Source organism: Styela clava, chromosome 3, assembly GCF_964204865.1.
Source record: "Styela clava chromosome 3, kaStyClav1.hap1.2, whole genome shotgun sequence".
NCBI classification, from domain to species: Eukaryota; Metazoa; Chordata; class Ascidiacea; order Stolidobranchia; family Styelidae; genus Styela; species Styela clava.
This window is the reverse complement of record NC_135252.1, coordinates 6,757,717-6,768,336: the sequence shown is the minus strand read 5'-3', so window position 1 is coordinate 6,768,336 and position 10,620 is coordinate 6,757,717.

The following is a 10,620-nucleotide window of genomic DNA, read 5'->3' as shown; positions in this document are numbered from 1 at the left end:
TTCCTCATTAAATGACAATGCTCGGTGTGAAAAGATCATTTTGAAACGTTCTGCCTATTTTACAACAGTTACCTAGCTTTTACGAAGACGTGATCTTTCACTCAAAGTCCATATCTTTTAAGGTGCATTATTTTTTCAAATTAAGAATCATATTCCAAATCAGACGTTAGATTCCTAGGTTTTCTTATTAGGATATGGCGCAAAAATAGAGTTGTGAATCATAATTCACATTGTTCGAATTTATAGTCTATTCTTCTTAAAAATGCAATAAAAATTGAATTATAATGATCAATATTCAGATACGTTATCAGAATAATGAAAAACGTGACAAAAATGAGAAAAATGAAATTAACGTTCAGTAGTCAATATATTAGGATTGTGCTAAAATACAGTTTGTTTCTATGTAACCAATTTGTATGTAGTTGTGAAACAACGGATTATGTAGGACATTTGGACGATGTGTTGTATACTCGAGCATTGCGCGCTGATTTGGCGTATTCTAGTGTCTAACGCTCAACCACATTGGTAAATTTTACATTATAATCCATTAGCTTATACATTAGGGAAATTCGTGAACCAGGTCATTGACGCCAGCCAATAGGGTGCTGCTACCAGCTTCATTCGTTTTCCATAAAAACTATTTTCTATCCCATTACGCATTTGTATTGACAATGGGAATAGATCATAATATTTGAATACAAGTATACATTTGGGAAGAAAGTCGACTCATGAAGATTTGTTTCATTTATTATTTTAATGTTGCGCTGACTTAGCCAATGTTTGACATTACAGTGCTTTCCCCCGACTTCATTGAATATGCTAATTGAGATATAATAAAGTTAAACCGTTGCATTTCGTTAGAATTTAGAATGCAAAGCCAATGTAATATTTAAATACTTCATTTATAATCGTACAGAAAAAGGCTCGAACAAACATAAATTCAAAAATCAAATATTTGAAAAAAAGAGAAAAAAGGTATTTTTGAGGAATAGGCTTTTCTCCATACGATAAGCTTTATCCAAAACAATCATTTTCTTCTATAAATATTTGTTAATTGTGAGCAAACAATTCCAGTCTACAAGAAAGCAAATCCAAAATTTGTTAACACGAAATTCGCCCCTCGATACCAGACTGTACGACAAGACCTGAGAGCACTGAGCTTGCTGAAAATATAGATGGACATACTATGCGAAGGTGATGAAGCAATGCGAAATAATAAAAAATTCTCTACTTACAATAAAACAAAAACAATTATTATTGAGTCCCACAAGAATAAGCGGGGATTTAAAAAAGAAGTATACAAAAATAATCGACATTTAAAAATTTCTTCCAACTCTAGGTAGTCAGAATTTGAAATCGATGAGTCCATTAGCTGTGAACCTTTTTACGAGAATAACAACGGCAAGAATTTAGCAAAACAATCCATAGGTCAACTTTGTTTCCAATAAGAATGAACATTACGAGTTATTTCTGTAAGTTGTTACATAATTATGTCAATGAAAATGTTTCTCAAATAAAATTCTTTTGTGCGTTTTCACAATTTCGGTGGGAAACAACAATATCTCAAAAATGTCTCCTGTGTTCCTCTGTTTTTTCATATACTATACCGTCAATATTTGGGTTTAGCGCCATGTGACCCGAAAAAGATCTTTACTTAATTTTTTGAAATGATATGTGGTCGTGTACAAACGGATGTGATTCTTGGTAACTCTGATATAATATGGATTTTTAATGTTGACAATGAGAGCATGTTTGATAAGAAACGAAGAGGCATATGGTAAGTCTAAGTCCCTGTGTAATTGAGGTAGATCATCCAAAAACAGAAAAAAATTTCAGTTTGAGATACGTAAAATCAAATTTAGGCCATAACCCGACTCAACCTCCTCGTCATTTATAAAGTACCTTCATATGTCATATCGCTTTCAAATCTAGAGCATTCACTGAACCTAGCAAATAAGTAACAAAGAACGCAAATCGCTCTGAAAATTGGTCATATTTGAAGCATTGAATTGTAATGTTGACGAATTTCCCGTTCAAGATGACGATGCTGAGGGTATCCTCTTTCCAATGCATTCTAATATGCAGATAGGTTATTTTTTATTACTTGAAGGCAATAAGTATTGCTGTCTACCACTACGATATATTGTTTTACTCGTACAAGTTTTTTGTATTACATTAATTTATGGAGCTTCGACAATGAAGTGTAACGGTTACTTCGTTTTACTCATTGTGATCAGCATCGGTATCAGCATTTTATGCCATTGAATCTTTTCATGCACGCTGTAGGTGAAAGCCCTTGTGAAAATTATATTCAAATTTATTGACTGGTTTTCGTTGGCCAGTTATAAACAGATGTTGGCGTATATCCACAAAATAGTCATATTGGAAGTTTCTCTTCATAAGACAAGTGAGAAATGCTCAAATTTATGGACATGACAGTTGCGCATAGGTATCGGTAGGGTAATGCATGGAAGCATTCACTGCTTTTGCTGAAATGTCGGCGTACAATCAATGCAAATGCGGATGAGCAATACAGAACAAAAAGTTTTCCTCTTCTTCAATCTTTAAATGCTGAGCATTTGAAGTCGACGGGTCCATTAGTTACAGAGAAAAACATACACTCCCATCAACAACAAGCACCCTAATAGCAACAACAGCAATAACGGCGACAATAATTTAGAAAAATCATCCATAAGTCCACTTTGTGCCTAAGAAAATTTTAGAAATTATCTTTGTCTTTGGTACTGAAAATAAATTTGAAATTGGCAATTTTGCCTAAAGTCAACAACAACAAGAAAAAAAAACAAATTGGCAAAGCTTTTCATGGATCGATTTCGTATCCAATAATGTGTACACGCCTATTGAAAAAATAATAATTACTACAAATGGGATAAATTGATTTCAACATTCCAGTGCTTGTTGATGGAAGAAATCAATAGAAGGCTATTAGTCTTATTTTGTTATTTCACATTTCCACTTAGTCTTATGGGGCCTAATTTTCCATATCAAAGTATTTTTCTTATTTACCAACATATCGTCATATGACATTTAGTACAATTCTTTACGCCACTCGATACGGTAACATTTTGCTAACAATACGGTGACGGCTAGTTATTTAGCATCCGTGTTCATATATTTAAGCGTTGATATCTTGTCTTATCTAATATTAAACTTCATGAAGGCTTTTATCTGCTTTTTAATCAGAAGATCAACTAAGTATTCGATAAAACAAAACCATGGAAACATTATACAGTTCATGTTAAAATTAGGCGACGCAGATAACCATGCCCACCAAAAGCGGTGAAATTCCAACCAAATTGTACTTTTATATCGCATACGAAATAAAAACCTAAGTTCTTAATGCAATGTTATTTACGCCGCTATTATGCAATTTCCTATAGTAGCATAAGCAATCCAATAACTCGAGGTTTATACAAAACAAAGTTCCAGTTTGGGCACTGTGGAAATATGTATATTAATGCATTATTTTCATGGTTATCAGGGTTAGTGTATAGATCTTCGGTGTATAGAGCTTTACTGCTGGTGAGCCACGATATATTGCCGCACCAGACCAGCATGCGTGGATGTTGACTGATGACATTTTCTCGCAGTAAACCGAACAACTTATTTATAGCCAGAGGCGAGTACAAACATCATTGTAACAACTTAACGCCTACCCACGACAAGGCACTCCGTTGCGGCGCTAAGTTGACAATAAGCCTTATATTTTTAATATTACATATTTTGACTCCGAACCATATCATATATGTAATATATTACGCTGTGGGTGAAAATTGTATATAGCAGTTACAATCATATTTCTACATTTGTTCTGTACAAATTTCTCAGGTTTTATAAAAGCTATAACAACAAACCACTTAAACTTTGATGAATACATACCAAAACTTACTTTTTTGACATCAGTTTTTATGATATTTAAATTATTAGGTAACAAGGGAACATTTGAGACGTCAAAATGTGATCTATAATAATTTTATTAAAAAACAAAAGATATTATGTCAATAGTTAAAAAAATAATCACAGTAGTTCTTATAACCAACTCACGGCTTCAAGTGATTTATTTTAAGTCTAATATTTGAGTGATGATATTACGTAGTTTTGGGCTTTTGAGATGTAAACAACTGGAGACTGAGAGGTATATGCTGATCTCTAGAGGGAAATTTCCATCAGAATATTACATGTTCATATTTCGAATATTTCTCCTATCAGTCATAAACAAACATCTGGTTTTAATCCGTTTTAGAACAAATGCCATCTTGTTACTAATAAAAAATAACGGAAAAATTCGTAAATTGCTCTCTCGCACAGAAGTATGTGGGAGCAATAACTACTTACTGTTCAATTATTGTCCATTTAGATAGGATAAATGTACTCAAAAATTTTATTTAAATGTGCTCATGTATTTGTATCTACATTGTATAAGTATGTATTTATGAATACTAATATTGATGACAAATAATAGGTTTAACTCTCATTGAACGTTTGTTTTGAAGAAAGTTTTTGTCTGAAAATACCATTCGAATATTGCCTATCTATAAATTTATTTCTATAATAATATTTGAAATGTTTCTATGCAAAAATTACAACTCAATTGAATCGAACTGACGTGTAATAAAATCGTGATATTTCAATGTCAATCTTGATAAAATCTCATTCAGCATTCATGTCGCGGTAAATGTCATCTCGTGTCTGACAGCATTTCGTAGCAAATTCAATTCATTATTTTCTATACTTTGTTAAGAATCTGATCCCAGAAAAATATAAAAACGTATTTGCCGCTGATTGCTTTATTGATAGACTTTTTGAAAATGGACTTAATTTGGATAATCACTTCGTTTTTCTAAATCAATGTTGTTGGTGTTGTTTCTTTTGATCTACTACATCAATCATCATTTCTAAATTTTCACTAGTCAAAGATGAAAGATATTTGTTTTGTCTCAAGCTGTGCCAAGCACAACCATTTTGAATTTTACAACCAGAAATAAAGTACATTCAAGTTTTTCATTTAACTCAATGCTTATGAGACCTCACTTGTTTCTTTTAAATCATATAAATAAAGTCTATGTCCATCAAATACAATGAATGAATGGACCGATGTTTCCGTGGAATGACCTTTTTTCCTAACACAGATCGTTTCTGTATTTCGGACAAACGTCATATTCTTAACCCAAAATTGTTATAATTGTTATGGAATTTAGCATTCAATCAGTTCTCAGTAATTAACCTTGTCAATGAATGCTTTTATAAATGCACACATAAGAGATACAAACAAGTACATTACATTTGAAAAGAGGATCTGTCGTACGCTTACATTGATAAAATTTTTTGACCTATTAATGAATAAGAAAGAATAATTTTACAGTTTTGATGTCGGGTTCTGAAACTAAAAATTATCTTTCAACGAATTTTATCGGACAATTTTATTCTACTACTACTTAATATACAAACATCAGAGATGCCAATATTTGGTTAAAAGGAGCGTTTATATGAATTAAAAATAAGTATGGCATATGTAGGTAAAATATTTTAAATTTGCGTGTACTGTCTTCTAGTTCATTCTCTACTTTGAAAGTATCTGGAGTAAGCCGATTGACGTAGTCTAAATATGGTTTTGACAGTTATGGAAAACTTCTGCGGTCAACACCTAGACAAATAATATTTTTTTCACAAATGTAAAGTTTTAGCTCTGTAATATTCTGTTTATGATATCAAATGTATAGGATTTCTATATCTATGGATCAGGTAAACGCAGTTTTATAAGTATGACGTATTGCTAATTAGATAGAAATCCCAAATCTCTACTTGCATAACATAATAGATACATTGTGTTAGGAAGCTGTCAAAAGTTGAACATACCTATTAGTATGACCCTCATACGGGTGGCCGGCTGAAGTAAACAAACAATAAAGTGGTTAATGAAATAATCCGAGTGCCAACACACAAGACTATATCCTGGATTACCCCTAACTCTCTGCATATGACTCAACTCTCGAAAAAAAACATGATGTCATCTCAAACTGATTAGGCCAAGATGGCGAATTTATACTTTTTGTTTACCATTGCATCAGGATTCAGTGTTACGTGAGATACGTTGAATATGGTGTGATTCTACGCACGTTTTAAATAACCGTCATGCTCCAACATAGCGTGTCAGATTTTGATCACATTTTTATGTATATATTTGGTCATACATTTTTGCAATCAAGTCAAATATGCACATGTTTTGAATGTTTTACATCGATTTCCGAAAAATTCTCGTGTTCGTCTAGCCTACACGTCTTCAACAATCACCGACCGGCTAGCTTAGAAGAAATGCTTTTCAAAATGATATGACCATCCTCATCGATTTTCGGTTATTATGACATTTTATGCGCCTTAGTAAGATGGAGACTTTCAAAATATTTTCGATAGAACATTCCTGATCGTGCATTCAACAGAAATCACCGTTTGCCCATGCTTGTTAGGGTATCACTTGTTGACAGATTTCTGATAGATAAGAAAATCGTTATCATGTATTTTTGACGGAATAATAGAGAAAAAAAAAGGTGAATCAGACCAGTTTATACGCCAGAGGGCTGAGTTTGCTGTGGGATACAGGCTGTACCAATAATCCAGTGAATTCTGAAATTCGTTATCTTTGTATTTAATAAAGTTTGTAGTCTGAAGCAGAGAATTATACTCAAGTTGAAAGAAGCATAGTGCCTATTGATTTGCGCTTTAATTTAATCGAGGGTTTGACTCAAGTTATAGTATCATTTTACTAAAACTGATGCACTATAAATCACAAGTAGCTTTTACGTTTTATTATAATCTATACTGAATATTATAAATAACAACAAAAAGAAAAAAGGGTGAAAGAAATTTCTAGCAAATACTTTCACAAGGTTTTATTTGATTAATATGTCCAGTTGAGATTGTGTAGTTATACGAACGCATGCTTCAGCTCTAGGTAAACATATTTGACATCTGGATTTGGATAATGGTGACGAATGCTTTATTTTAACGACATCCGAAGACGATACGTCATACTATCTTTTCACATAGAAAGATAACTTTATACCTAAAGGTAGCATTGTGGTTTAGAAACATATTTCGCGGAGAATGAAACATTTTAGTACAGATTAGGATGGTTATTCTGCATAGCCAGATGCACGATTCTATTCGCAAAGTAGAAATTGTCTTATTCATAAAATAAGACTATATTATATTAAATGAGTAACTAAGGTAATATTAATTTTAGATTTATTTTTAAATGTATTTTATAGATTAGGAACGTCTTTTAAAGAGTTTTGTTAAAATGAAAATACAGTTCGCTCAGAAAAGCTTTTGATCATCGTAAAATATAAACAGTTAGATTGAGATGTGATACAATCGGAGTTGAATGTTCGTCAAGATTTTCATGCAGGGTAGAGTTTTATATTGAAGTTGGTTGAGAAAATTTTAATCGAAATTTCTTTCTTAGTCATCGTTTTTTTATAGAACAGATATTACACGATAATATCCATTTCTTTAAACCATTTAAAAGTATTAGGTAATTAGAATATTTTTGTTTTAGCGTACTCCGCAGAGGGTCAAATTATCGATTTTTTTGGTAAGGGATTCATTCGATATTCAAAAATAAGACAGATTCCCGAACACAAGTGGAATATCATGGTGCGGATATGGTTCTCTATGAAAATTTGGTAATCCCCATAACACGTTAAATCTGAATGAACTATTTTTGTTTTCTGATCGCGGTGATTGATTTTTGCTCTTTTTTGTTAAAATGTAAACATTTTTTTATATTCATGCAATACGAACATTCAATAAAATTCAATTGCAAACAACGTAACACGTCGTACCATAGATAATAATGAAGGAAAAAATATCAAGCTGGCTTGAGTATGTTGTCACAGGATCCCATTGAGTTTTTTTTAACAGTTTTGCATAATTGAAGATTTCAATATTGAGTTATGTACTCCCATCGGCAAAAAAAAAAACAGAACTCGATCGGAAGAAGGTTATCACGATTGACCGAGTTAGATTGAACAACTGCAATTATTTATGAATTTTTTATTCTTATATATCTGTTGTTTGTACTGTCGTAAATACACTAGCCGGAGGCTGTTTATATTAAGTTTTAAGATGATATCATATTACTGTCAAAAATTATCATTATTACCATATATAAAAAGCTGTATTCCCGGACAAGAATTTGTCAAGGTCGGATTAGTTGTGCTCGTGGACTTATATCGGCTGAATTTTAAATAAAAAATTTGAAAAAAAATCAGGATTCAGTGGATCAGATGCTAATGATACAAGACAAGCTGAATATAAGGAAGAAGTTGGTCATATTTGATTTTGATTTGCTTTTTTATTGTTAGTTGCAAATTAGTAGATGTCTTAAACGTGAGTAAACAACGTTAGTTACCAGCACTAATATTCACTTGAAAGGCTTCAACTAGATAGTAGCAGTAATTCAATTTCCGAGTCCGAGTTTTCCATCTACTAGTGTTCAGATTTAAAAATAAAAATTAGTTTAGCTGGTTTCATAAAACCATAATTGTCACAAAAAGTCACCAATGAGTTTAATTGGTGTATTTTTAGAATCACAGATTTAAAAACCGAAACTCAAAAATATATCTTAATAGATTAATATCTATATAAAATTCTGCACGCAAATTGTATTATATTTACACCCAACGTCACAAATCTTTAAGATGATTCAGGGCAAGTGTTCATGAGAGATGACTTTGAAATAGTGGAATGCATCCTGCAATTCCTATCCGAAAAATTCGTCTTCTTGTTCCCAGCTCAGATAGCTCGTGTGAACATCCATCTCGTATTTTTAAATTGGCAATAAAATGAAATGAATAAATGCGTTGTTCAGTACTGTTACAATTTTTTAAATCAAAGAAGATCCCCATAACCGGTTTACAGTTTAGATCGAATGTACGAGTAGCGAAGGCTTAAATTGTTAGTTGATTTCTCCGCCCGATGCGGCGTTGCTCAAGTATGAATAAACTGCCGGCTGATTAGCATTTAAAGATAGGTTGCCTTCAGTTAGTCATCGCTATCAGCCGCTATCGAAAGTCAACCTGTCAACCTTGTTTATTTCATTTATAACAATATCCATGATTATTCAGAACATTCTGTGTGGTTGTCTGATATCTTTTAAATGCGTCAAATACCTTAGCATCGGGTTATCTGACCACGCAGGCGGTCTATAGTTTGTTAAATATTTAATCTTAATCTGACATCACTTGAAATCTATCACGTATTAAAGTGTGGCGAGATTCAGAATATTCTTTACTTACGTTTTGTGGCTATATAGAAATATTCAGAGAGATAGCATTTCGTTATGATATATTTGATCTTACTGTCATTCTTCGAGGGGGCCTCGCCCATACACATCCTATCTTGGCTCGCGTCAATCAAATGCACTGACCAATTCACACAACAGTAGATGGATCCACGGGTCACAATTTATTATACCAACCACACACATTACAAAACAAAAAAGACCAGCGCCCACGTTACTTATCCAACTAAAGGCCATTATCTAGCGTCACTAAGGACAACATGTATTAATTTTACGGTCGTTTATGTTTTGGCAACAACGAATTGAATGCGACTAAAACACTGTTTCAGTACATTAGTACGTGAGCATATTTACTTTGAAGTATTTGTATCGAATCCCAACCAGCCTTAAGTTATTATAATTATCTGTTTCGACCGAACGTATAAACGAGAGTTGCCGACACAATCACACGCCAGCCATATGTTTTCGCTCTATTTGGTCAATTATAAAAGTATGGCCTAACCCTAATCCGTGTTTGCCCTTGTACATATACTACGGGAGTAGCAATTATTCTGGGTGGAACGTGAGCCCATCAATGTGTAGTTAGTTTTGTTACATCGTATTGAAGGTCCCGCCCGCTGGGTAATTCGAAAATAATACTACCTTGATATTTTATAGCACAATATATTGCCATATATATCTATAAAGATTTGACGAGGTCTTTATCCGCCCTCCATGACATAATCTGATCATGTATTTGTACGCTTAACTGACTCGTATTTTATCTGTGTAAACTTCGCGTACACAAAAGGTTTATTGTTCGCTGAGGTAACTACCTTCTTAGCTCGAAATTTATATAGTGATTTACCACGTGTGGAATACGGATAAATCGAATGTGCAATGCCCTACGTTTAGTATTTTGCGAGTAAATTATACAATAAATAAAAGATATTTGTGGTGACTGACGAATTTTACAACCACGCAACTACGTCCGACCGAGATTGACGATTTGACAGATTTTGGAATCACAGAAATATATTCAAATGTAGTAATACAATGCAGACAACATTAGTTTTAGGAAAGAGCAGTTCTTTCTAATAGGACATGGAAATTTTTCGTCAGAGTTGAATAAGACAACATAACATTTGCATAAAATATGATTGAAAACGTTTACGAGTAAATTTCTTTAGACTAAAATTTGCTGAAACTGACAAGTGATAGATCGAAAGTTGCAAGCCATCACTTAACAGCAGATAGTTTGCTGATAGAGGATGGACGTCGACTGACAAGCTAACAGCTATACTTTGGTTTATTAAAAT